Source organism: Tamandua tetradactyla, chromosome 6, assembly GCF_023851605.1.
Source record: "Tamandua tetradactyla isolate mTamTet1 chromosome 6, mTamTet1.pri, whole genome shotgun sequence".
Lineage (NCBI taxonomy): Eukaryota > Metazoa > Chordata > Mammalia > Pilosa > Myrmecophagidae > Tamandua > Tamandua tetradactyla.
Window position 1 is genome coordinate 89,423,702 of NC_135332.1, and position 26,681 is coordinate 89,450,382.

Here is a 26,681-nt window from a genome sequence, read left to right on the forward strand (position 1 = left end):
CCTCATACTGCAATGCAATTATCTGTTTATATATTTCTCCATTACTGCAACCTGAGCTTCTTTATGGCTAAGATCCCATGCTATAGTTTTTTCTATCACTAGAGCCTGGTACATGGTAGTTACCTATAACATATTTGATGAATGAGTGTAGAAATGAATGAAAACATAAACCACTTGGCACTTTTTCCATCCTAGAATAAACACTACACTTGTGGTCATGAATTTAGAACAAGGCTTATTGTGGAAAACTGATAGTTGTTCAATATATTTCACCTCCAACAAGTTGAAATGGCACAGACTTGGGCAAAATACAAGTTAGCAAATGACTGAGTCAGCTTTCCAACCCCATTTTTCTGCCCACTGTCACTTCTACCTTTCCCCAGGTGGCAGTGACCAGGAAGCTTATTTCATGCTTATTTTGCCTCCCAAAAGCCAAATCTCACTCTATACCTCATCTATAGCTCAAGCTCCAGAAGGCTTTTCTTATTTTCCCTCCCAGTCCCTTCTCAACTCAAATCAAAGCTTTCCTTTTTTTAGGTAAATTTCACTCCATTTACACCCATTCATTCAGCAAATAAATAATGAGTACTTATTATATGCTAGGCCCTTGAGTTATATCAGTCAATAAAACAGGTAGAGATACCTGATTTCAAGGAGCTAGGATGGGGTTTTTGATAAACAATAAATAAAAATAGTAAATTGCACTATACAGTAAGAGGCCATAAGTGTTCTGCATAAAAGAAAAGGAGAAATAGAAACAGGTAAGGCAGATCAAGGATGGGACAGAAAGGAGGTCGTAGTATTAAGTGCTGCAGTTTCCCCAATCTCCTATTACTGAAGTGCCCTTGGTAAACCTTAATGAGAAAATTTTATTTGAGTAAAGTCATAAAGTCAGTGAAGGAAACCTCCTTTGTGGATTGTAATTGTAATCAGGTATAGATACAATGGCTTATGCCTAAGGGGAAGAGAAATATCAGGGAGATGGCTGGAGGAAAATCCCGTGGCTGTGGTCTTCCTGGCATTAGAGAGATACCGAGATACCACTGTGGCTAGAAAGAGATATGGATGGAATAGTAGGAGATGAACCTGGGGATGGATGGGGGCAGTTGACAGGGTTGGGACTTTGTGGACCATTGTAAGTCCTTTGGCTTTTACTTTGAAAGTAACTGGATTTTGAACAGAAAATTATTTTATCTAACTTATTTTTTAAAACTGTTACTCTGGCTACTTTGCTCAGAAAAATTGTAAGGAGATGTGAGTGGGAGGATAAGGGGAGAAGCAGAAAAATCTACTAAAAGACTGTAGCCTCCTCATCCAGGCAAGAGCAATGTCAGCATGGCAGCAGTGAAGGTGGCAAGAAGGACTCAGATTCTAGATCCATTTTGAAGGCAGAGCCACCAGAATTTCCTAAGGTTTGGACGGACTGAAGAGTCAAGGGAGACTGCAGGAATGGGGAAGCAGTTGGAAGAGAAGCGGGTTTTCTTTATTTTCCTTTTTGTTTTGGTGGGTGTTTTAGTTTGCTAAAGCTGCCAGAATGCATCACACTTGAAATGGATTGACTTTATAAAGGGGATTTATTTAGTTACAAATTTATGGTTCATTGGAGGATAGGCAGCTGGCCTCTCCTGTGTTCTTCTGCCACACTGGAAGGCACACAGTGACACCTGCTGGTCGTCTCTCTCAGCTTCCGCGTTCAAATGGCTTCTCCGGGGCATTCCTTTCTGCATCTCTGGGTCTGCCTCAGGTAGGAGTTCTGAGCTGAGCTGTGCTGAACTGCTTCTCTCTCTTCTTTCTCCTTTGAAGCCTCCAGCTGATTAAATTAAATGTCACTTTTTGAGGAAGGCATTCCCCTTATCCAACTGCAGATGTAAATCCACAGAAGAAATTCACATGCTGATTATTTAAGTCCACAGCAACAGAAAAATTGGGCACCATCACTTGGCCAAATTGACACTTGAACCTATCACAGTGGGATGGGGAAATTAAATCAGAAGGTTTGACATGTGATGCCTGAGACACCTACTAAACATCCCATTGGAGAGATGTGGCAGACAATTATATGTACGTTTCAGGACTCAGGAGAGAATTTAGGTCTGGAAATACAAAATTAAAATAAAGACTTCAGAAGCTCTGTTTCAAATATGCAAATAGTTTTTTGTTCACTTATGTTCAGGGTTCATTGTTTTTTTTTATTTTTTATTTTTTTATTAACGGAAAGAAAAAAAAAGAAATTAACACAACATTTAGATATCATACCGTTCTACATATGTACTCAGTAATTCTTAACATCATCACATAGATGCATAATCATTGTTTCTTAGTACATTTGCATCGGTTTAGAGGAACTAGCAACACAACAGAAAAAGATATAAAATGTTAATATAAAGAAAAGAAATAAAAGTAGTAATAATAGTAAAAAACAACAACAACAAACAAACCAACCAGCAAACAAAAACAAAAACAAAAAACCCTATAGCTCAGATGCAGCTTCATTCAGTGTTTTAACATGATTACTTTACAATTAGGTATTATTGTGCTGTCCATTTTTGAGTTTTTGTATCTAGTCCTGTTGCACAGTCTGTATCCCTTCAGCTTCAATTACCCATTGTCTTACCCTGTTTCTAACTCCTGCTGAACTCTGTTACCAATGACATATTTCAAGTTTATTCTCGAATGTCCATTCACCTCAGTGGGACCATACAATATTTGTCCTTTAGTTTTTGGCTGGATTCACTCAGCATAATATTCTCTAGGTCCATCCATGTTATTACATGGTTCATAAGTTTATCTTGTCTTAAAGCTGCATAATATTCCATCGTATGTACATACCACAGTTTGTTAGCCACTCTTCTGTTGATGGAGATTTTGGCTGTTTCCATCTCTTTGCAATTGTAAATAATGCTGCTATAAACATTGGTGTGCAAATGTCCGTTTGTGTCTTTGCCCTTAAGTCCTTTGAGTAGATACCTAGAAATGGTATTGCTGGGTCGTATGGCAATTCTATATTCAGCTTTTTGAGGAACCGCCAAACTGCCTTCCACAGTGGTTGCACCCTTTGACATTCCCACCAACAGTGGATAAGTGTGCCTCTTACTCCGCATTCTCTCCAGCACTTGTCATTTTCTGTTTTGTTGATAATGGCCATTCTGGTGGGTGTAAGATGATATCTCATTGTGGTTTTGATTTGCATTTCTCTAATGGCCAGGGACATTGAGCATCTCTTCATGTGCCTCTTGGCCATCCGTATTTCTTCTTCTGGTAGGTGTCTGTTCAAGTCTTTTTCCCATTTTGTAATTGGGTTGGCTGTCTTTTTGTTGTTGAGTTGAACAATCTCTTTATAAATTCTGGATACTAGACCTTTATCTGATATGTCGTTTCCAAATATTGTCTCCCATTGTGTAGGCTGTCTTTCTACTTTCTTGATGAAGTTCTTTGATGCACAAAAGTGTTTAATTTTGAGGAGCTCCCATTTATTTATTTCTTTCTTCAGTGCTCTTGCTTTAGGTTTAAGGTCCATAAAACCGCCTCCAGTTGTAAGATTCGTAAGATATCTCCCTACATTTTCCTCTAACTGTTTTATGGTCTTAGACCTAATGTTTAGATCTTTGATCCATTTTGAGTTAACTTTTGTATAAGGTGTGAGATGCGGGACTTCTTTCCTTCTTTTACTTATGGATATCCAGTTCTCTAGGCACCATTTATTGAAGAGACTGTTCTGTCCCAGGTGACTTGGCTTGACTGCCTTATCAAAGATCAAATGTCCATAGATGAGAGGGTCTATATCTGAGCACTCTATTCGATTCCATTGGTCGATATATCTATCTTTATGCCAATACCATGCTGTTTTGACCACTGTGGCTTCATAATATGCCTTAAAGTCCGGCATCGCTAGACCTCCAGCTTCGTTTTTTTTCCTCAAGATGTTTTTAGCAATTCGGGGCAACCTGCCCTTCCAGATAAATTGCTTATTGGTTTTTCTAATTCTGAAAAATAAGTTGTTGGGATTTTGATTGGTATTGCATTGAATCTGTAGATGAGTTTAGGTAGGATTGACATCTTAATTATATTTAGTCTTCCAATCCATGAACACGGTATGCCCTTCCATCTATTTAGGTCTTTTGTGATTTCTTTTAGCAGTTTTTTGTAGTTTTCTTTATATAGGTTTTTTGTCTCTTTGGTTAAATTTATTCCTAGGTATTTTATTCTTTTAGTTGCGATTGTAAATGGGATTCATTTCTTGATTTCCGCCTCAGCTTGTTCATTACTAGTGTATAGAAAAGCTACAGATTTTTGAATGTTGATCTTGTAGCCTGCTACTTTGCTGTACTCATTTATTAGCTCTAGTAATTTTGTTGTGGATTTTTCTGGGTTTTCTACATATAGTATCATATCGTCTGCAGTGATAGTTTTACTTCTTCCTTTCCAATTTTGATGCCTTGTATTTCTTTTTCGTGCCTAATTGCTCTGGCTAGAACTTCCAACACAATGTTGAATAATAGTGGTGATAGTGGACATTCTTGTCTTGTTCCTGATCTTAGGGGGAAAGTTTTCAATTTTTCCCCATTGAGGATGATATTAGCTGTGGGTTTTTCATATATTCCCTCTATCATTTTAAGGAAGTTCCCTTGTATTCCTATCTTTTGAAGTGTTTTCAGCAGGAAAGGATGTTGAATCTTGTCAAATGCCTTCTCTGCATCAATTGAGATGATCATGTGATTTTTCTGCTTTGATTTGTTGATATGGTGTATTACATTAATTGATTTTCTTATGTTGAAACATCCTTGCATACCTGGGATGAATCCTACTTGGTCATGATGTATAATTCTTTTAATGTGTTGTTGGATACGATTTGCTAGAATTTTATTGAGGATTTTTGCATCTGTATTCATTAGAGAGATTGGTCTGTAGTTTTCTTTTTTTGTAATATCTTTGCCTGGTTTTGGTATGAGGGTGATGTTGGCTTCATAGAATGAATTAGGTAGTTTTCCCTCCACTTCGATTATGTTGAAGAGTTTGAGGAGAGTAGGTACTAATTCTTTCTGGAATGTTTGATAGAATTCACATGTGAAGCTGTCTGGTCCTGGACTTTTCTTTTTAGGGAGCTTTTGAATAACTAATTCAATCTCTTTACTTGTGATTGGTTTGTTGAGGTCGTCTATTTCTTCTTGAGTCAAAGTTGGTTGTTCATGTCTTTCCAGGAACCTGTCCATTTCATCTAAATTGTTGTATTTATTAGCGTAAAGTTGTTCATAGTATCTGTTATTACCTCCTTTATTTCTGTGAGGTCAGTAGTTATGTCTCCTCTTTCATTTCTAATCTTATTTATTTGCATCCTCTCTCTTCTTCTTTTTTTCAATCTTGCTAAGGGCCCATCAATCTTGTTGATTTTCTCATAGAACCAACTTCTGGTCTTATTGATTTTCTCTATTGTTTTCATGTTTTCAATTTCATTTGTTTCTGCTCTAATCTCTGTTATTTCTTTCCTTTTGCTTGCTTTGGGATTAGTTTGCTGTTCTTTCTCCAGTTCTTCCAAGTGGACAGTTAATTCCTGCATTTTTGCCTTTTCTTCTTTTCTGATATAGGCATTTAGGGCAATAAATTTCCCTCTTAGCACTGCCTTTGCTGCGTCCCATAAGTTTTGATATGTTGTGTCTTCATTTTCATTTGCCTCTAGGTATTTACTAATTTCTCTTGCAATTTCTTCTTTGACCCACTTGTTGTTTAAGAGTGTGTTGTTGAGCCTCCATGTATTTATGAATTTTCTGGCATTCCGCCTATTATTGATTTCCAACTTCATTCCTTTATGATCCGAGAAAGTGTTGTGTATGATTTCAATCTTTTTAAATTTGTTAAGACTTGCTTTGTGACCCAGCATATGGTCTATCTTTGAGAATGATCCATGAGCACTTGAAAAAAAGGTGTATCCTGCTGTTGTGGGATGTAATGTCATATAAATGTCTGTTAAGTCAAGCTCATTTATAGTAATATTCAGGTTCTCTATTTCTTTATTGATCCTCTGTCTAGATGTTCTGTCCATTGATGAGAGTGGTGAATTGAAGTCTCCAACTATTATGGTATATGTGTCTATTTCCCTTTTCAGTGTTTGCAGTGTATTCCTCACGTATTTTGGGGCATTCTGGTTCAGTGCGTAAATATTTACGATTGTTATGTCTTCTTGCTTAATTGTTCCTTTTATTAGTATATAGTGTCCTTCTTTGTCTCTTTTAACTGTTTTACATTTGAAGTCTAATTTGTTGGATATTAGTATAGCCACTCCTGCTCTTTTCTGGTTGTTATCTGCATGAAATATCTTTTCCCAACCTTTCACTTTCAACCTATATTTATCTTTGAGTCTAAGATGTGTTTCCTGTAGACAGCATATAGAAGGATCCTGTTTTTTAATCCATTCTGCCAGTCTATGTCTTTTAATTGGGGAATTCAGTCCATTAACACTTAGAGTTATTACTGTTTGGATAATATTTTCCTCTACCATTTTGCCTTTTGTATTATATATATCATATCTGACTTTCCTTCTTTCTACACTTTTCTCCATGCCTCTCTCTTCTGTCTTTTTGTATCTGACTCTAGTGCTTCCTTTAGTATTTCTTGCAGAGCTGGTCTCTTGGTCACAAATTCTCTTAGTGACTTTTTGTCTGAGAATGTTTTAATTTCTCCCTCATTTTTGAAGGACAATTTTGCTGGATATAGGAGTCTTGGCTGGCAGTTTTTCTCTTTTAGTAACTTAAATATATCATCCCACTGTCTTCTAGTTTCCATGGTTTCTGCTGAGAAATCTACACATAGTCTTATTGGGTTTCCCTTGTATGTGACAGATTGTTTTTCTCTCGCTGCTTTCAAGATCCTCTCTTTCTCTTTGACCTCTGACATTCTAACTGGTAAGTGTCTTGGGGAACGCCTATTTGGGTCTAATCTCTTTGGGGTGCGCTGCACTTCTTGGATCTGTAATTTTAGGTCTTTCATAAGAGTTGGGAAATTTTCAGTGATAATTTCTTCCATTAGTTTTTCTCCTCCTTTTCCCTTCTCTTCTCCTTCTGGGATACCCACTACACGTATATTTGTACGGTTCACATTGTCCTTGAGTTCCCTGATACCTTTTTCACATTTTTCCATTCTTTTCTGGATAGTTTCTGTTTCTTTTTGGAATTCAGATGTTTCATCCTCCAAATCACTAATTCTATCTTCTGTCTCTTTAAATCTGTCATTGTAGGTATCCATTGTTTTTTCCATCTTTTCTACTTTATCTTTCACTTCCATAAGTTCTGTGATTTGTTTTTTCAGTTTTTCTATTTCTTCTTTATGTTCAGCCCATGTCTTCTTCATGTCCTCCCTCAATTTATCGATTTCGTTTTTGAAGAGGTTTTCCATTTCTGTTCGTATATTCAGCATTAGTTGTTTCAGCTCCTGTATCTCATTTGAACTATTGGTTTCTTCGTTTGACTGGGCCATATGTTCAATTTTCTGAGCGTGATCCGTTATCTTCTGCTGGCGTCTGGGCATTTAGTCAGATTTCCCTGGGTGTTCGACCCCACAGGTTGAAAGATTTTTCTGTGCAATCTCTGGGTTCTGTTTTTCTTATCCTGCCCAGTAGGTGGCGCTCGTGGCACACGTTTGTCTACGGGTTCCACCAGTGAAAGTTGCTGTGGGTCCTTTAACTCTGGAAAATTCTCGCTGTAGGGGAGGTTCGGCAGCCGAAGCGTCTTGGAAGAATGCCAACCGGCCTGGGGTTCTGAATGCGGAGAGGGTCGCCGGCCGCCACAGCACGGGAGAGCGTCCGGCCGAATTAGCTAGTCGGCCCGGGGCACCAAGCATGGCGGGAGGGCGCCAGCTGTCGCAGCCCGGGAGAGTGCACTGTTCCCAGCCGGACGGGGGAGTCACGTGTTTGGAAGGGATCCCCCAGTCACTGTTCTCCGCAGTCTGGGGATTTCCGACCCAACTATCTCAGTTGTTCTGGGGGGCCTCGCATGGTGGGGGCACCAGCCGCCGTGGCCTAAGGGGACCGCCTGTCCAATTCTACCAGCTGGCCTGGGAAGGTGGAAGGGAGGGACTCCGGTCGCTTGCCGTCCCACCCAGGAAAGCCCGTGCCCCTTGGTGATCTCACCGGAGCTGGTTCTCCCAGATAGTCAGCCGTTCCAGAATGGGGTACGCCGTCCCTTTGATCTCCCTCGTGGCTCCAGGAGCTGCTCTGTATTATCTCCACTCCCCCAGTAGCTGTTCTGGAGGAGGAAAGGTGAGGGCGGCAAGGCTGTCGAGGCTGGTAGCGGAGGAGCCGGTGAAGGCGGGGGAAGAGGGCACCGTGGTGGTTGGAGAGCGGCCGGAGCAGGAGGGGGAAGAGGGGGGAGAAGGAGGGCGGGCGGGTCGGCTGCTGCGGGGCGTGGGCGCCGCGCGGCGGGCCGGCGGAGAAAGAGAGGGGAGAAGGACGGCGGGCGGGTCGGCTGCTGCGGGGCATGGGCGCCGCGCGGCGGGCCGGCGGAGAAAGAGAGGGGAGAAGGAGGGCGGGCGGGCCGGCTGCTGCGGGGCGTGGGCGCCGCACGGCGGGCCGGCGGAGAAAGCTGTTTTTATTTATGTATTGAATCAACCAATAATCACATGCGAATACATACTCTGGCATACCTGGGTTTGTGGAAGGAGAATTTTCATAAGAGGGAGGAAGCATGGCATGTGGTAAAAGTATGGGTCTGTGGGAAGGACAGAGTTTAGTTCAGTTTTGAGCTCAGTTATTTAGTAATCTGTGATCTTGCACAAGTTACTCAACTTCTCTGAGTTTTCATCTCATTTCTAATATAGCAGTTATCATCCATCTCTTCAAGTTGCTTTAGGGATTAAATAATATCTCCTATAAACAGCCCAGCAGACTCACTACAAACATGGCAAGAAGCTGTCCTTGCACCATTCGAATAAAGTAAGACCTTGCTTTAGAAGGACACAATATAGAAGGGTACACAACTACTACATTGACTAATTACATGCAAAGTGTAAAGTACAGGAAGGAAGTCTAAGTCATTTGAAAGTGCTAGGGAAACTTTTCAATTAAAGATTAAAAATACATCTTAGACAACCTTCAGAAACATAAAAATAAATAAACAGTACAGTGAAAGTAAAATTACATGAGTTTTTCTGTTTTACCTTGGGTCCATGTAAGCCAATGTCTAACATAAAGAGTGGTCAAAGAATAACGGAGAGGAACTCTGGAGACCTGGGCTCCTGTCTCTTCTCTTCTACTTGCTAATAGTGTGATTTCATGTATTAAATAATTTATTAATTCAAAAGCTTACCTGCACTTCACTTCTTTCTAAGGTAGTTAAAAGATATAAAAATAAATGACAGAGGATCCTGTTCACAAGAAGTTTATACCTAATTGGGCGCATAAAACATGTAAGTGAATAAAAAAAGAAGATACAAAATGATAAGGACCAAAAGAATCAGATAAAGTTAGAAGATTTCATTGTCATTAACAACTTTCACTAAATGTTAGACCTGTTCAGATATAGGTAAAGCTATTAGAAACTCTTCTATTTTTTATTTTTGCTTTACATTTTTATTCAAGTTTGAAAGCAGTAGCCATTTCCTCAATACTTCCCAATATTAATGTGTGTTTACATCACTAGATGGCACCTTTTCTCTTTTGTAATCAGAAATCTCAAAACCAATTCTCTATTTGCAAAAACATATATATACATATTTGAAATAACAAATATAATGGAAAATAATTGGGCTGGAAACAGATTCATTTTTAGAAAATTAAGTATTTTCTATCTTAACAAAAACTCCAAATCTTTTGCATCCTTTTAGGAAATTAACTTAAAACAATAAACTCCATAGACCATGGAACCTGAAATTACTTAGAAGAAGCTTGAAGGCCTTGCCCTCTTTTTTTTTTTTAATGTTTTTTATTGTATAGTATAACATTAACATACAAAGCAATGAAATAAAAAAGCAATAGTTTTCAAAGCACTCTTCAACAGGTAGTTACAGGACAGATCCCAGAGTCTGTCATGGGCTACTATATGATCCTATCAGATTTTTCCTTCTAGCTGCTCCAGAATATAGGAGGCTAAAAGGCTTAAATATTTTTTATCATCATAATCGACTTTTTTTCTTTTTTTTGTAAAAAATACCATATATATAAAAAAGCTATAAGTATCAAAGCACAGCACCACAATTAGTTGTCAAACATATTTCAGAGTTTGATATGGGTTACAGTTTCACCATTTTAGGTTTTTACTGCTAGCTGCTCTAAAACAAAAGATACTTCAATTTAATGATTCAGCATTCATATTCATTTATTAAATCCTATCTTCTCTGTATAACTTCACCATCACCTTTGATCTTTCCATCTCTCTCTTTAGGGGTGTTTGGGTTATGGCCATTCTAAATTTTTCATATTGGAAACGTCTGTAACTAATACGGGGTAGGAGATGGAACTATCTGATGTTCTGGAGAGGCTGGACTAGGTTTCAGGACTTATCTGGACCAGGGACCCATTTGGAGGTTGTAGGTTTCTGGAAAGTTTCTCTAGTGCATGGAACCCTTGTGGAATCTTATATATTACCCTAGGTGTTCTTTAAAATTGGCTGGATTGGTCCTGGTTGGGGGTTGGCAGGTTATTATAGGTAGCAAGGTCTACCTGAACCTTGCGTAAGAGCAACCTCCAGAGTAGCCTCTCGATTCTATCTGAACTCTCTGCCACTGATACTTTATTAGTTACACTTTTTTTCCCCGTTTTGGTCAGGATGGAATTGTTGATCCCACGGTGCCAGGTCTGGATTCATTCCTGGGAGTCATCTCCCACATCACCAGGGAGACTTTCACCCATGGATGTCATGTCCCACACAATGGGGAGGGCAGTGATTTCACTTGCAGAGTTGGGCTTAGAGAGTGTGAAGTCACATCTGAGCAACAACAGAGGTCCTCCAGAAGTAACTCTTAGACATGCCTTTAGGTAGTCTAAGCTTCTCCACTACCTACATAAGCTTCACACGAGTAAGCCTCATGATCGAGGCCCTGCCCTCTTTTGACATTTCCTGCAGAAGCTGTTAGAGAATCATACATAAATATATCTCTTTATGATAAAATGTTTTAAATTGGTGGATCTGGGTATCTGAGTGGGGTGGGCATGTTGGAGTTCTCTGAATGGGTTTTGTATTTAATTTTTAAAAAGCTGTGGGTTAGAGTAAAAAGAAACAGTTCCTCCAATATATATATTAATGTCAGTGATAAAAGAATACTTTGAAATCATTCTCAAGGTATTTAATTTTTCTTAATATGGAACTAGCAATAATAGCCTCATTTTAATAAGTCCTTTCAGATAATTTTACGGGAGCATTTCTTTCCTCTTTAAGTGATTGCAAAAATCCCACACTCCATAGGAAAGAGTTTGCATAAGATGGATATTAAGTCATCCTTACATCTCTGATAGAATTCATTTGTGAGACCTTCTGGTGCTGGGGCATTTTTCATTAAAAGGTTTTTAATTAACAATTTAATTAATTTAATAGACATAGGGCTATTCAGATTTTAATTTATTGGGTGTCTGTTTGCACTATTGTATTTAATTATTGCATAGTTAACATATTTTAAGGAATTTGTCCAGTTAATTTAAATTGTCATATTGGCTAAAACTGTTTATAATACTCCCTTATTCCTTTATTGGGTGCTCAATGTCTATACAATCCAAAGTGAAGTTTCCCTTTCACTTCTGATATTTGTATTATCTCTTTTATTGATCAGTTTTGTTAGAGGTATAAAATTTTATTAAATTCTTTCAAAGAACCACTTGTGGCTTTCTTGATTTCTCTATTGCTTGACTTGTTACAGTTACATTGATTTCTGCTCTGATTTATATCATTTCCTCTCTTCAACATACTTTCAATTTAATTTGCTCCTCTTTTCTCCTAGTTTCTTAATGTAGAAACATTGATTTGAAACCGATTTTTTTCTGTTAAACAGAAACCCACAAATATTATTTGTTCTATTTCCATTAATATTCTAATTTATTTTCCCTCATGGCATGCTTTTTGTCTCAGGGAGTTAGAAAGATGACATAATGTCCTAACATTTGGAATTTCCTAGATTTTTGATGTCTAATTTAATTCTAATTTATCAGAACACACACTCAATATTACTTCAATTTTTTGAAATTTATGGAACTTATTTTTGTTGGTGACATTCCATGTTTACTAGAGAAGAATATGAATTCTCCAGTTGTTGAGTTTAGTGTTCTAAAGATATTAGATCAATACAGTTGATAATGTTGAAATCATGTATATACTTCTTGAATAGAATAATCAACAGTTGAAAGAAGGATTTTTAAATTTCCAACTACAGTGTAGATTTATCTTAATCTCTTTTTAATCCTATCATTTTGAATTCATTTATTCTGAGCCTCCTTTATTAGATGAGAACACTTTAAACTTGCTATATTTTCCTGATGAATTAGTCTTTTGTCTTAATGAAATACTTTCTTTATCTCTTGTAATAAACTTATCTTGGAATCCAGTTTGTCTGATACTAACACTGCCATACCAGATATTTTTCCATCATTTTATTTTCAAACTGTCCTTCCCTTTATTTTGAATTTTGTCTTTTTAAAACGTCATTGTTGGATCTTGATTTTTTTAATGTAATATGATGAGATTGGCTACATATTGGGAGTGTTTATTAATTTAATCATTGACATAGTTGGGTTTAATTCTACCATCTTGTTCATTTTTATTTTCCCAGTCCAATCACAAATCTTTTTATCCGCCTTTTCTTGCCTTCTTTTGTGTTTAAAAGGTTTCTTTTAGGAATTCCATTCTACCTCTTCTGTTGGCTTTTCGCAAAACCTTTTTGTATTATATTCTAAGGCTTGGTTTTAAGATAAAATATGCATCACTATTTTATCTCTGTATAACTTGAATTATTATACCTCTTCAGTACTACCTAAGAAGTTCACAATTTACTCTCCATCATTTGAGGTAATATTACAAAACACACACACACACACACACACACACACACACACACACAAATTTTCAGCATACCTTAAAACAAATAAAACATACTTCTTATTGTTTTTCTTTTGGGGGGGCTTTTTTTGGAATTAAAATTTTCTTCTTTAATTTGGGTAGCACCATGTTTCACTCCAATGTTAATTTCCCAACAACATCCCACTCAGAGTACTAAGATATTTGGCAATCCATCCAGCAGCATGTGATGACCAAAGTAAGCCAAGTTTTAATACCCCTACCACCACTCCTTCCATTAAAATATCAGATTGTAAGCACAGAAATAAAAACATACCACTCTAAGAGATATTATTCAATTATTCTTCAATGTCTTCTTGTAATCGATGAGTAATAATACATGCAGTACTGGATATAACTGCAAACATCAAATTATGATGTCAGAAATTTGTGATGTGATAACTGAGTCAATAAGCCATAACTTGCCTACAACACAGACACACAGCCACAGTGTTGAGTTTCTCTGCGTTGAGCTGCATGGGTGGTGGGATTTCTCATGGTTTCTGCTTTCCAAAACATCCACTCATTCTAAAATGGTCTGCTATTCATAAAACCAACAATTTCATTCCTCCAATACATCATCTTAATGAGAATAAGAGGCTTTTGTATGTGCATACTGCCTATATATTTCAAAAGGTCCAAATTTTAACAAATAGAATAGACAAATCCATCAGACAAGAAACATGAATTACTTTGACCAAAAAAAACCTTCTAAAAAGTCTGGCTCAATATTCTGCTTACAGGTTTCTACATATACTGTATATGCATGAGTGTGTATGTGTGTGTGTGTTTACACCTTTTCTTTTCTTTTTTTTTATACCCCTTACCCCTCGCTTTCATTGATCACTAGCATAAATAAATTTAGTTTGAAATACACCTCTTCTTAAGGGAATGGAGGGTGGTCGAGCCTAGCTTTCCATGGTTATGTAGGAACTACAATGTTCTTTGCTAATCAAACAAGAAGAGCAACATCTGTAATTGGTGCGTTTCCACCAATTCATTGCAAAACCCTAACAGCGTCTTGCAAAGTGAAGCCAGCACAGTGAATCCAGTCAATGTCCACAGCAGGAAAAATTAATGGTGGAAGAATGGAGAGACCTGATGATGTATAGCTGATAGGTGGTTCAAAGGCAAGAAATGGCCTAGCCACTTGAAGACAGACATTTGTCTCTGGTTACAGGTCTCTCCGTCATCGGATTCTGTATGCCCTGACTCAACTCTTTAACAATATGAAACTGGATGACAAGAACTTAGTTTTTTAAAAAGTCTAACTGAGTGCATCTTCCTCATCTATTAAAAGTTTGGGTGAATTTTCTTCACCTAAGGTGCAATGAAGCTGATTAGGGATTTTAGCTGAGCTTACAGTGACAGAACTGCTCTAATTTACTGACTCCCTAGACCTAGGGACATTGTCCTTATCAGCTGAAATGCCATCATCTGTGCTCCTATAGCTAACAATTTCTGTATCTTCTTTTCCAGCACCAGGCGAAGTATCTGTAAATTTTTCTGTTTTCACTGATACATGTACAGCTTGATGAAAGGAGACTTGTAGACACTATTCATTCTGGGTAGCTGTAAGATATTCATTTTGGATCCATCTTTCAGAAAACTTTTAGCACCTGACCTCAGCTACTGTTTCTGATTTACAGAGAACATCTTTAGATATGCTTTCTGAAACTGCTTTATTACGAACAACCAAAAGTTCATGAATTTCCTTCAAGGCTGCTGTTATAGTTTAACAGGATTCCTCTACTGACTCCACAGAGGGCTGACAACTGCCATAGAGACTTAAAGAGTAGGAGCAATTGCCATATTTTTTATTTGTTCCAGACCTTTTGACATTACTTTCTGGGAGTTGTAAGTCCTAAGTAGAAATGGATTACTAAAACTTTCAGATGAAAGGTCATGTTTGATGCTTCTGTTTCTATCAAGGAATTATCTGGGATGAGTTCAGTTGCACCAATGTTATCCTTGGCATTCTGCTACATACTGAATTAAGCCCAGGAACTGTCCAATTATATCTAATTCTATCAGTCTTGACTTCAAATCTCAGGACTTTCCTGAAGGACGAGCTGGATGTTTAATTTGTTTGAAGTTGTTAATGATGATATTCTTAGTGAAATACTCTCTTTACTGCTTTTCTCTAGTCTGGGCACAGTGCAGCTACAGTGTGCGTGCACACACATACACATACACATTACATGCATTGTGGCTTCTAACGCTTTGTATCCTCTACAGATTTGTGAAGGGCTTCTGCTAATTCATGGTCTGTGATGTTCTCAGGCCACATGTCTTCTCACCTAGCCCTATATGCCAACCTGGCACACTCTGGTAACTCTCCCTCAGGAAGGAAGTTGATCTGTAAGCCTGTGGTGCTGATCACCAGTATATATATATATTTTTAGGTCAATGGATTACTGATGCTGTTTAAGCTTGTCAAGTCCCAGAGGCATATCCATGGCCTATTCCTCAAGTACGAGAAAGAAAATGCCAGGAAATCTCTGTCAATTTGAAACTGAGCTAGATATACTCTTCCAATAATCTTCTGGGTGCCACTCCTTTGGCAATCCCTGTCCACCAATGATCCAGCAGCCTCATTATATTGCATGTTTCTGCACAAATTTGTTTCATAATAGTCATCTGTTGCACCTGAGTTAACAAAGGCTTTCACATGATGTCTCTTCACCTTGCAACTAATGTAAAGCATCACCACTTGGCCAAAACTTTCTGATACCCTTTCCAAAGCTATTGTCACGTTTTCCTCAATGTTCTGATGCCTTAGGTCTTCTTCTATGGTTGCCTGAGCTTCAAGAACAAAAGGATCAGCAGAAAAAAGACGAATCCTTTCTCACTCTCTCTGGGCTGGGTCCTGCTGCTGTTCCATGAGGAGTCTAGAAAATATCTCAATTTCTACACTGAGCAGAGCTTCTACCACGATTGACTGAGGACTGCGTTCCTTAAGCAAGGACAGCTTATGGAGCTTGGACAGCAATATTTCTCCCAGAAAGACTGAATTATCCATGACCTGAGGAGAAGGAGCAATTTCTCCAGGAGATGGGTGTGACTACTTTGCTCCTGTTGGCTGGCTCTGCTGCCAAGAGCTTGAGGTGCCAGACATAGCTACACTACTGAAGTCTATTCCTGGGAAGTTTGGGAACTGTGCTGTGGGTCGAGGATCTGCTTTCTACTTCTGTTGTAAAATCACCACACCCCCATCTTTCAAGCCATAAGAAGACAGTAATCTGTGATTGTCTGTGAGAGGTCTTTCAGCATAGACAATCTGGTTCTCCGTCGCAGGGATGTATGACTTGAGCTCGCACAGCGCTCCGAAGCTGTATAGCTGGAAGTCAGAGTTGACCTGGAGGAAAACGGTCACCTCAGACAGGTCCCAGCGCACACAGCACAGGGCAAGCAGTATGGCGTGGTCTGACCCAGATCAGCTAAGTCCAGCCTCACAGGGGGCAGAGGGGTGATAGCGGCTGAGCCTGGCTGGTGCAGTGTAATCCAAGCTTTAGCTGCCTGCTCTCGGACTGGCCCTTTCTCCCCCTCCTGACCACCGTCACTAACGAGCAGAGCTGTTGTCCTCAGCCTGTAGGTGCACTGGCCATCTGCTAGCCTCCCTCCCACTGCTGGCGCCCATCGCTCCTGCTTTTTGTTTTGTTTTGTTTTGCTTCCAATACTCAATCATATTTTTGAAACTTTCATAAAACAAAAATTGTCTTTTATATTTATCCACATATTTACATTTCCCAGTGCTTTTCATGCCTATCTGATTACCTGATGATCACCTGATGTAATTTTCTTGAAACTTGAAAGGTTTCTTTTTCCACTTGTACTGTTGGTCTGCTCCAGACACATATTTTTTAGCTTTACTTTAACTGAAAGTGTCTTTATTTCATCTTCATGTTTGAAGAACATTTTTATTGCATATACAAGTATTGGTTAACAGATTTATTTTTTTCTTTTATCACTTCAAAGATGCCATTCCATTTTCTTATACCCAATATTATTTCCACTGAGTTGTTTCCCATATATAATGTTTCCCTATATGTAATTTGCCTTTATTCTTTATCCAACTTTTAAAATCTTTTGCTTTATTTTTTGGTTTTTGGCCATCTAACTACTGCCTACTTGCGATTTTCTTTCTACTTACTCTGAGCTGAAGCTGAGCTTCCTTGAACTCTTTTTTTTTTTTTTTAGAGCTTATAAAACACAGGATTTTATTCAAATTTGATACACACATAAAAATTTACCAAAATTTTAACAAAAAGTTAATTCAAATTCTTTCCCCCTACAAAAATGGACATTATGGAAAAAGCCACTTACCCTCAATTACTCTCAATTTTCCCATCTTTTTACCATAAAGCTGGTAGATTGTGGAGGGAAAAGGGAGAAGAAAGAAGAGACTGACCATTCATAATTTGATCTTCATTGTGGTCTCTTCTTGACATGTCTTAATTAAAAAGATTTCCAAAAGAATCAAAGTTCTTCAGTTTTGCTATAAAAATGGAATTTTTTATACCAAAGTCACAATTGAGTCTTCTGGCTTTATTTTTGTGTGTGAGGTAAACAGTATATTCAATATTAAGGCAAATGGTAAAATATAAAGCTATTAGTGTAGACCTTATATTATAAAAACTATCTTGGAATATTCATGAGTCTTCTAAATATGTGTTAGAATTAGCAATTTCTAAAGAACCAAAAAACCAAAAAAACCTAGTATCAGCGATTTGTTTGGATGTCTTCAGCTGTACCTTTTTGCTAGTAAATATATTAAATATAATGTTATTCAAATGTTTTATGGTCTGTAATTTTTTAATTATTATTATTAGAAGGGATGAAATGCCCACCAAAATTCTTGTAAACAAAACAGGGACTGACTTAAAATTCTATAAGTATGCACACTGTTTGGTCATATATATTATTCCCCTAACCCAGTAAAACACTCACTGGGCAGGCTCATCATGACAGAAAAGTTCAAGAACATATGGCATTATTTTAGTAAAGACATTAAGTGAAATCAGATTATTTAGATAGTCTAAGTATCTTCTTCAAAAAAGAATTACAGACAATATTTTTCATACAGTGATTTTTGCTCACCCTCCCCCCGCCACCTCATTTTCCCAATGAGATAACCAAGGTCTTCACAGTGATCAGAGAAACATCCTTTTTCTGGAAACATGGACTTCTTTCCCCACGGGATCAGAAGAGGGCATCACTTCTTTGCCACACTGGCCACAGCCTTCTTGGCTGCATCTTCCAAGTCCACGGCCGAGGTGATGGGGAGTCCACTATTTCTAAGGATGCTCTGAGCCTCCTCGACATTGGTTCCTTCAAGTCGGACCACTAGCGGCACCTTGAGTTCTAGCTGCCGGCAGGCTTTGGTGATGCCATTTGCAATGATGGCGCAGTTCACGATTCCACCAAAAATATTGACGAGGATGGCTTCAACCTTAGGATCAGCTGTGAGTAATTTGAATGCTTGATATACTTGAGCTTCCTTTACACCACCACCAAGATCCAAGAAGTTGGCTGGCTTCCCACCATTAAGGGAAATGATGTCACATGTAGCCATGGTGAGCCCAGCACCATTCACAAAGCAAGCAATGTTCCCATCCAGTCCTATGTATTTGAGATAATATTTGGCAGCTTCATTCTCAATGGGCTCATTCTCTGATTTGTTGTCCATGGCAAATATGTCCTTTTGTCGGAATTCTGCATTATCATCAAAGTTTATCTTGGCATCAAAACAGACAACTTGTCCTTCTGGTGTTTCACCAAAGGGATTCACTTCCACCTGGGTAGTATCAATTTTCAGAAAGAGATTATACAGCTTCTTAATCTGATCTGCACCCTGATTTTTCAAAGGCCCAAGGAAGCCTAGATTTTCTGCCATCCGCTGAGCTTGGCTGTCCTTCATTCCATCAAAAATGTCAATTTTCTCCTTAAAAATAAGTTCTGGAGAAGAAGCGGCTACCTCTTCAATGTCAACACCCCCCTGGGGGCTGCCCACCAGCACAGGGCCATTGCAGGAGCGGTCCATCAGAATCGCCAAGTAGGTTTCTCTGGAAATGTCCAAGGCTTCAGCAACCATTACCTTGTTAACTTTCACACCTTCTTTGGGAGTTTGTTTTGTTGCTAGATAATAGCCAATCATCTGTTTAGCCAGCTGTCCCACGACTTTAGGGTCTTTTGTTAAATGAACACCTCCTTTCAAGCCACTATTGAAGATACCTTTTCCTCTTCCTCCAGACAAGATCTGGGCTTTTAAAACAATTTCTTTTGCATTTAGTCTTTTAGCAGCCTCGAGAGCTTCATTTGCAGTGTCTGCCACAAAGAATCTTTGAACTTTCACTCCGTTGTCAAACATCAGTTTCTTGCTCTGATATTCCTGCAGATTCAGCCATCTTCTAGAGGTTAACTGAACAGCCTGGGACCTGGCCGCCAGGAGAGGGGGCCAGAACACCAGGTCTCGCAGAAGTTTCCGGGACTGCACTGCCACGGGAGACGCCATCTTAACCAGGAAACCCGGCGCGGGGAAGTTGGACTCTTCCTTGAACTCTTGATTGATGTAACTCTTCTTATTTGAAATGCTGTTTTAGTTTTCTTTGGCTGCTCAAGCAAATATCATGCAATGGGTCGGCTTAAGCAATGGGAATTTAATGGCTCACAGTTTTAAAACTAAGAGAAGTCCAAATCAAGTATGAATCAAGTCCTGAACAAGGTACTGCTTCCTTCCCAGAGACTAGCATTCTATGAGGCTGGCTTCCAGCAATCCTTGGTCCTTGACTCCTCTGTTACATGTGCACATGACAAATTCTCCTGGGTTCTTCTGGGTTCTCTTGACTATCAACTTCTGGCTGTTCTGGCATTTTATCTCTCTGTCTGAATTTCACTGAGTTTATACAAGACTCTATTTAGTAGAATTAAGACACATCATGGTTGATTTGGGCCACACCTTAACTGAAATAATCTCATTAAAAGGTTCTACACCCAGTGAGTTCACACCCATATGAATGGATTAGGTGTAAGAACACATTTTTCTGGAGGTTATACCTCCCAACCAAATCTTATCTCCTAATATTTTTTCTACCCTATTTCTTTATCTTCTGGTTCTAAAATTATAGGTATGTCAGAATGCTTGTTACCATACTACTATGGTATATTATTTGGATAATCTCTATTGACCTGTTTAAAATACATTGTTGAATTTTCACCTATTCTATTAGTCTTGTAGCCAAACCTTTTTTGTTTGTTTGTTTTCTGCCAAGTCCTTTTTTTATTTTTAAAAATATACTTTTCCATCCCAGGAATTCCATTCGTTCTTTTAAAAATTTTGCATTTTGCTCCTGAAAGTTTTTGTCTTCACTCATACAGTTGTCTGTTCTTGAATATCCTTTATGAACAAATGCTAACAGATATGAAGGGAGAAAATGACAGTTCTACATTAATAGTTGGAGATTTTAACATACCACTCTCAAAAATAGATTGAACATCTAATCAGAAGATCAACAAGGTAGTATAGAACTTGAATGATACTCTAAACCAACTAGACCTAACACACGCATATAGGGCACTGTGACCAACATATACAGAATACAATTTTTTCTCAAGTGCACATGGATCATCTCCAGGATAGACCATAACTTAGGTCACAAAACAATTGTCAATAAATTTAATACATTGACTAAAAGAGGTCTTCGGACTAAAAAGAAAGGACACCAGACAATGGTTCAAAGAAGCATAAAAAAAAAGCATGAAATAAAGATAACCATTTCGATTATTATAAATACCAGTACTATTGTATTTTGTTGTTTTGTATGTAACACCTGTTCTTAGTTGCTACAGGTGCTAAAATGTAATGATAAATTGAGGGTTTTGGACACACAATGTATAAATAAGTGATGATATGTACAAAATAATGTTGGGGGGGGAAGGGATATAGGAAAATATATGTGCATACTATTGAAATTAAGTTGGTATCTGTTTTAGTTTGTACACTGCCAGAATGCAATATACCAAAAAATGGAAAAGCTTTTAAAAAGGTAATTTAATAAGTCACAAGTTTGCACTTCTAAGCCTTAAAAATGTCCAAACTAAGGCATCTAGGCACGTGGCTGGCATCTGCTGCTCCCTTGTTCCTGTGCTCCTCTGTTTCTCTCACTTTGCCTCTCCAGGGCTGGTTTTCATCTCTTGGCTTCCCTTGGCTTCCTCCAGTTTAAGCATTGCTTAACATCTCAGGGGAAGGCACAAAAGCAGAATCTGCTCAGCTCCAAGCATTGTGAAACACATGTCTCTGTTCTCTAAAGCAACTGTTCTCCAAGTGTCTACATCTGCTCGCTCTGTGGGCTCTGCCATCTCTACAATCTTTCCTCTTTTAAAGGGCTCCAGTAAACTAATCAAGACCCACATGGAATGGGTAGAGTGAGATCTCCAACTAGTCCAAAGATCACACTCACAATTGGGCATGCCACATCTCCATAATCTAATCAGAAGTTTCCACATGCAATTTTGAATCAGGATTAAAAGAAATGCCTGCTCCCACAAAAGATTGGATCAGTAGTAAAACGTGGCTTTTCTGTAGTACATAACAGCTTTAATCTGGCACAAGGAGAAAATAAAAACTCATAAATATGTGGAAATTAAACCACATACTCTTAAACAACTAGTATGTTTAAAAGAAAAATAGAAGTACAATTAGGAAACATATCAGGCAAATGAAAACTAAAGTACAACAGAGCAAAATTTATGGTATGCAGCAAAGGAAATCATGAGGTGGAAATTTATAGTTTAAATGCTGATGTAAAAATGAAGAAAAATTTCAAATCAGGTAACTTACCTCAAGCCTGGAAGAACCAGACAATGGAGAGAAAACTAAATCCAAAGCCAGCAGAGTATGAACAAACAAAGTTTAAAGTGGAGTTAGATGAAAGAGAAAATTTTTTAAAAATATAGAGAATCAACAAAACCAAAAGTTGCTTCTTTGAATAGAGCAATACAATCAAGTAAAAGAAGTAAAACAGTAAGTTGGGGGGAGGGAGAATTCAATAATGGAAATAGAAAATATACTAGAGGGTTCAACAGCAGATTTGAAGAGGCAGCATAAAGACTTAGCCAACTAGAAGACAGAATAATTGAAAGTTGTTCTAGTTTGCTAGCTGCCAGACTGCAACACACCAGAGATGGATTGGCTTTTAATAAAAGGGGATTTATTTTGTTGGTTCTTCAGAGGAAAGGCAGCTAACTTTCCACTGAGGTTCTTTCTTACGTGGAAGGCACAAGATGGTCTCTGCTGGTCTTCTCTCCAGGCCCCTGGGTTCCAACAACTTCCCCGGGGTGACTTCTTTCTGGCATCTCCAAAGGCCTGGGCTGAGCTGCGAGTGCTGAGATGAGGAATGCCGAGCTGCTTAGGCTGTGCTACATTGCATTCTCTCATTTAAGCACCAGCCAATTAAGTCAAACGTCACTCATTGCAGCAGACACGCCTCCTAGCTGACTGCAGATGTAATTGGCAACAGATGAGGTTCACGTACCGTTGGCTTATGTCCACAGCAACAAGATTAGGTATGCTCACTTGGCCAAGTTGACAACTGAATCTAACTAACACAAAAGTATTCAGTCTAAAGAGTAGAAAGAAAAAAGAATGTAAAAATGTGAGCAAATCCTGAGGGCTCTGATAAATATCATGAAGCATACCAAAATAAACATTAAGGGAGTCCCAGAACTGGAAATAGAGAAAGGGATAGAAAGAATAATTAAAGAAATAGTGGCCGGAAACTTCCAAAAGTTGACAAAAGATGTAAAGTATACACAGCCAAGTAGCCAAAAAAAAAAAAACTCCAAACAGATTAAAAACAAATAGAAATACACCAAGATATATGATAATCAAACTATCAAATGACAAACATAAGTAGAGAATTCTAAAAGCAGAAAGAATGAAATTACTTGTTTCATACAGTATCTTCAATAGATTAAGGGCTTATTTCTCACCTGAAACCACAGAGGCAAGAAGATACAGCATATTTAAAGTATCGAAAGTGGAAAATTGCAATCCAACATTTCTATATCCAGAAAAACTGATCTTGATAAGAAAGAGAGACATTGTGACATTCCCAGATAAAAGATGAGGTAATTAATCACCATGAGATATTCCATAAAAGAAGAGCTAAAGGGAGTTCTTCAGGTTGAAAATAAAAGATACTAGATAGTAGCTTGGAGCTGTATATGGAAATAAAGAGCTCTGGTAAATACAAATGTCAGTACTAATGTATTTTCATCATGTAACTGTACTTTTAGTTTCTTACAAGATATAAAATACAAATACATAAGAAATAAGAAATATTTATATTTATATGTATGGACATGTAAAACATAAAGAGGTAAATGTGTGAACAAGAACAACATAAAGAAGGTAATAGAGAGTTATGGGAACAGAGTATGTATGCTATTGAAATTAAGTTGGTATCATTTCAAATATGTTTGTTATAATTTAGGGTGTTAAAATATAAATGTATGGTAACCACAAAGAAGATATTTAACATATATAAAGAAACAGAAATGAAAACGATAATAATCTGTTTTGCTATAAAAGGTCAACTATAAACAAAGGCAGTATTGGAGGAAATAAGGTAGGAATAATGAAGAACAAATGTACAAAATACAAAGAACATATAACTAAATGGTTAACATAAGTCCTGCCTTAGCAGTAATTATTTTGAATGTAAATGAAGTAAGCATCCCAATGAAAAGATGCAGATTTGCAGAATAAATTAAAAAGCATGATACAACCTTGTAATTTATAAAAGACTCATATTAGAGCCAAGGTCACAAGTCGATTGGAAGTGAAATGATAGAGTAAAATATTCCATGCAAATAGTAACCAAAATAGAGCCTGTGTGGACTTACTAGTAGCAGATAAAATAGAATTTAAGTAAAAATCTGTTAGAAGAAGTAATGAAGGATACTATATGTTAATAAAAGACTCAATCCAACAAGAATACATAACAATTATAAGCATTTACTAGTAGCAGATAAAATAGAATTTAAGTAAAAATCTGTTAGAAGAAGTAATGAAGGATACTATATGTTAATAAAAGACTCAATCCAACAAGAATACATAACAATTATAAGCATTTAGGCACCTGATCAGAGAAACCTGAAATATATCAAACAAACATTGACAAAATGAAGGAAAAAACAGAAAAGTTCTACAGTAATAAGTGATTCTTCAAGATATCACTTTTAATAGTTGAGAGAACAAGTATACAGGACATCAATAAGGAAACAGAATTTCAACAATACTATGAACAAATGAAATCTAAAAGACATTCTACATAACACATTCTTCTCACATGCAAATGTCTCATTCTCCAGGACAGACCATATGCTGGGCCACCAAACAAGTCTTGATAAGTTTTCAAAGGTTAAAATCATATAAAGCATTTTCTCTAGCCATGATGGAATAAATACAGAAATAAATAAGGAAAACTGGTAAATTCACAAACATGTGGAAATTAAATAATATTCTTAAACAGTGGAAGAGAAAATCATAGGAGAAATTAAGAAATATTTCCAGAAAAATGAAGACAAAAATACATAACAAAAACTATAGTATGCAGCAAAGACTGTGCTCAGAGGGAAGTTTGGAACTAGGAAAACCTACATTAAAAAAGAAGACATCAGGGGTGCAAGGGTAGTTCAGTGGTAGAATTCTCACCTGCTATGCAGTAAATTCAGGAGGCTCGATTACCGACCCATGCACTTCCCAAACAAACAAGCAAACAAACAAAAATTCAACAAATGGTGCTGCAATAAGTGGATACTTGCATGGAAAAGGAATGAAATATGACCCCGCCATACAGCTTACAAAAAATTTTTTAACTAAAAAAAGAAGATATCAACTAACAAAACTAACTTCATACCTGGAGCAACTAGAAAAAGGAGAGCAACCAACACTTAAAATTACTAGAATAAAGGGAATGATAAAGATGAGACTAGAAATAAGTGGAATAGAGAATTGTAAAGCAATCAAGACAATCGATTAAATAAAACATTCATTACTTCAAGAGATCAATGAAATCAACAAACCTTTAGCTACACTGAAAAAGGAAGTAAGAGAAAACAGGCAAATAATCAAAATCCAAAATGAAAGGAAGGACATTACTAAAGATCCTGCAGAAATTAAAAGGATCATAAGAGAATGCTATGACAACTGTATGCCAACAATTTAGGTAATATGGATTAAATGGACAAATTACAAGAAAAATACAGCTTAACAAAGCTGACCCAAAAAGAAATAGCATATTTCAACTGAGTTATAACTAATAAAGAGATTGAATTAATAATCTAAAGCCTTCCAATAAATAAAATTCCAGGGCCAGACAAGACACTGGTTCATTCCATCAAACATTCAAAGTCATTTAACAATCCTCCTTAAACTTTTCAAAAAGTTAAAGAGGAGAGAATTCTTTGTAATTCATTCAAGAGGCTAGAATTACTATGACATAAAATCCAGATAAAGTCATCAAAACGAGAAAAAATACAGACACTTTCACTTATGAATATTAAGGCAAAACTCCTTATCAAAATACTAAAAATTGAATACAATTGGATATTAAAAGGGGTATAAATGACTATCAAATTGGATTTATCCCAAGAACACAAAGGTGGTTCAACATATGAAAATCAAGGTGATATAACACATTACTCAAATGAAGGGGAAAAAACTCACATGAACATTCCAATTGATGCAGAAAAGGCATTTAACAAATCCAATGCATTTTCACAATAAAATCTCTCAGAAAACTCGGAATATAAGTTAACTTTCACAATGTGATAAAAAGCATATTTGAAAAACCACCACTAACATAATCCTCTGTAATGAATGAGGGAAACCATTACCTCTCTGGTCAGGAATGCTCAAGGATGCTCTCTTTCACTGCTGATGTTATTCAACATTGCAATGGAAGTTCTAAACAAAGCAATTATGTGAGAAAAACAAATAAAAGACGTCCAAATTGGAAAGGAAGAAGTTTAAAATCACTATTTGTAGTAGAGATGATTCTTTATATAGAAAATCCCAAATAATCCAAAAGAAAATTTATACAGTTAATAAATTAACTCAGAAAAACTGCAGGCTGTAAGATTGACATTCAAAAATTAGTTCTGTCTCTGTATAAAAGAAAAGGCCATTCTTAAATAGAAATTGAAAAACAATTCCATCTATAATAATCTTTTAGCATCTATAGCAATAAAAATTAGTTGTGTTTCCGTGTCACAGAAAAGTATATTCTTAAATGGACAATGAAAAGCAATTCCATCCATGATAATCTTTTAGCATCTAAATGAATAAAATTTGGTTGTGTTTTTGTACAACAGCAAAGAATATTCCTAAATGGAAATTGAAATACAATTCCATCCATAACAGTCTCTTGGTTTCTAAAAGAATAAGATATCCAGAAATAAATTTAACCAATAAAGTAAAAAGCACTTTTACATCATAAAGGACAAAGTAGTACTGAAAGAAATTAAAGAAAACATAAATAGATGGAAATATATGCCATATTCATGGATATAAAGGCAATATTAAGATGTGAATACCACCCAAAGCAATCTGCAGATTCAACACAACACATATTAAAATCAAAGCAACATTTC

At 37.2% G+C, this 26,681-nt stretch overlaps 1 long non-coding RNA gene and 3 pseudogenes across 1 annotated transcript in view; all 4 read right to left on the bottom strand.

Moving 5' to 3' along the window:
• Positions 1-26,681, bottom strand: part of LOC143688604 (uncharacterized) — a 130,689-nt gene that overhangs the window by 52,792 nt on the left and 51,216 nt on the right. The window lies entirely within an intron of this gene.
• Positions 13,948-15,315, bottom strand: LOC143685689 (regulatory solute carrier protein family 1 member 1-like; annotated as a pseudogene).
• LOC143688597 (protein DDI1 homolog 2 pseudogene) lies at positions 14,947-16,062 on the bottom strand (annotated as a pseudogene).
• Positions 18,097-20,504, bottom strand: LOC143688596 (succinate--CoA ligase [GDP-forming] subunit beta, mitochondrial pseudogene; annotated as a pseudogene).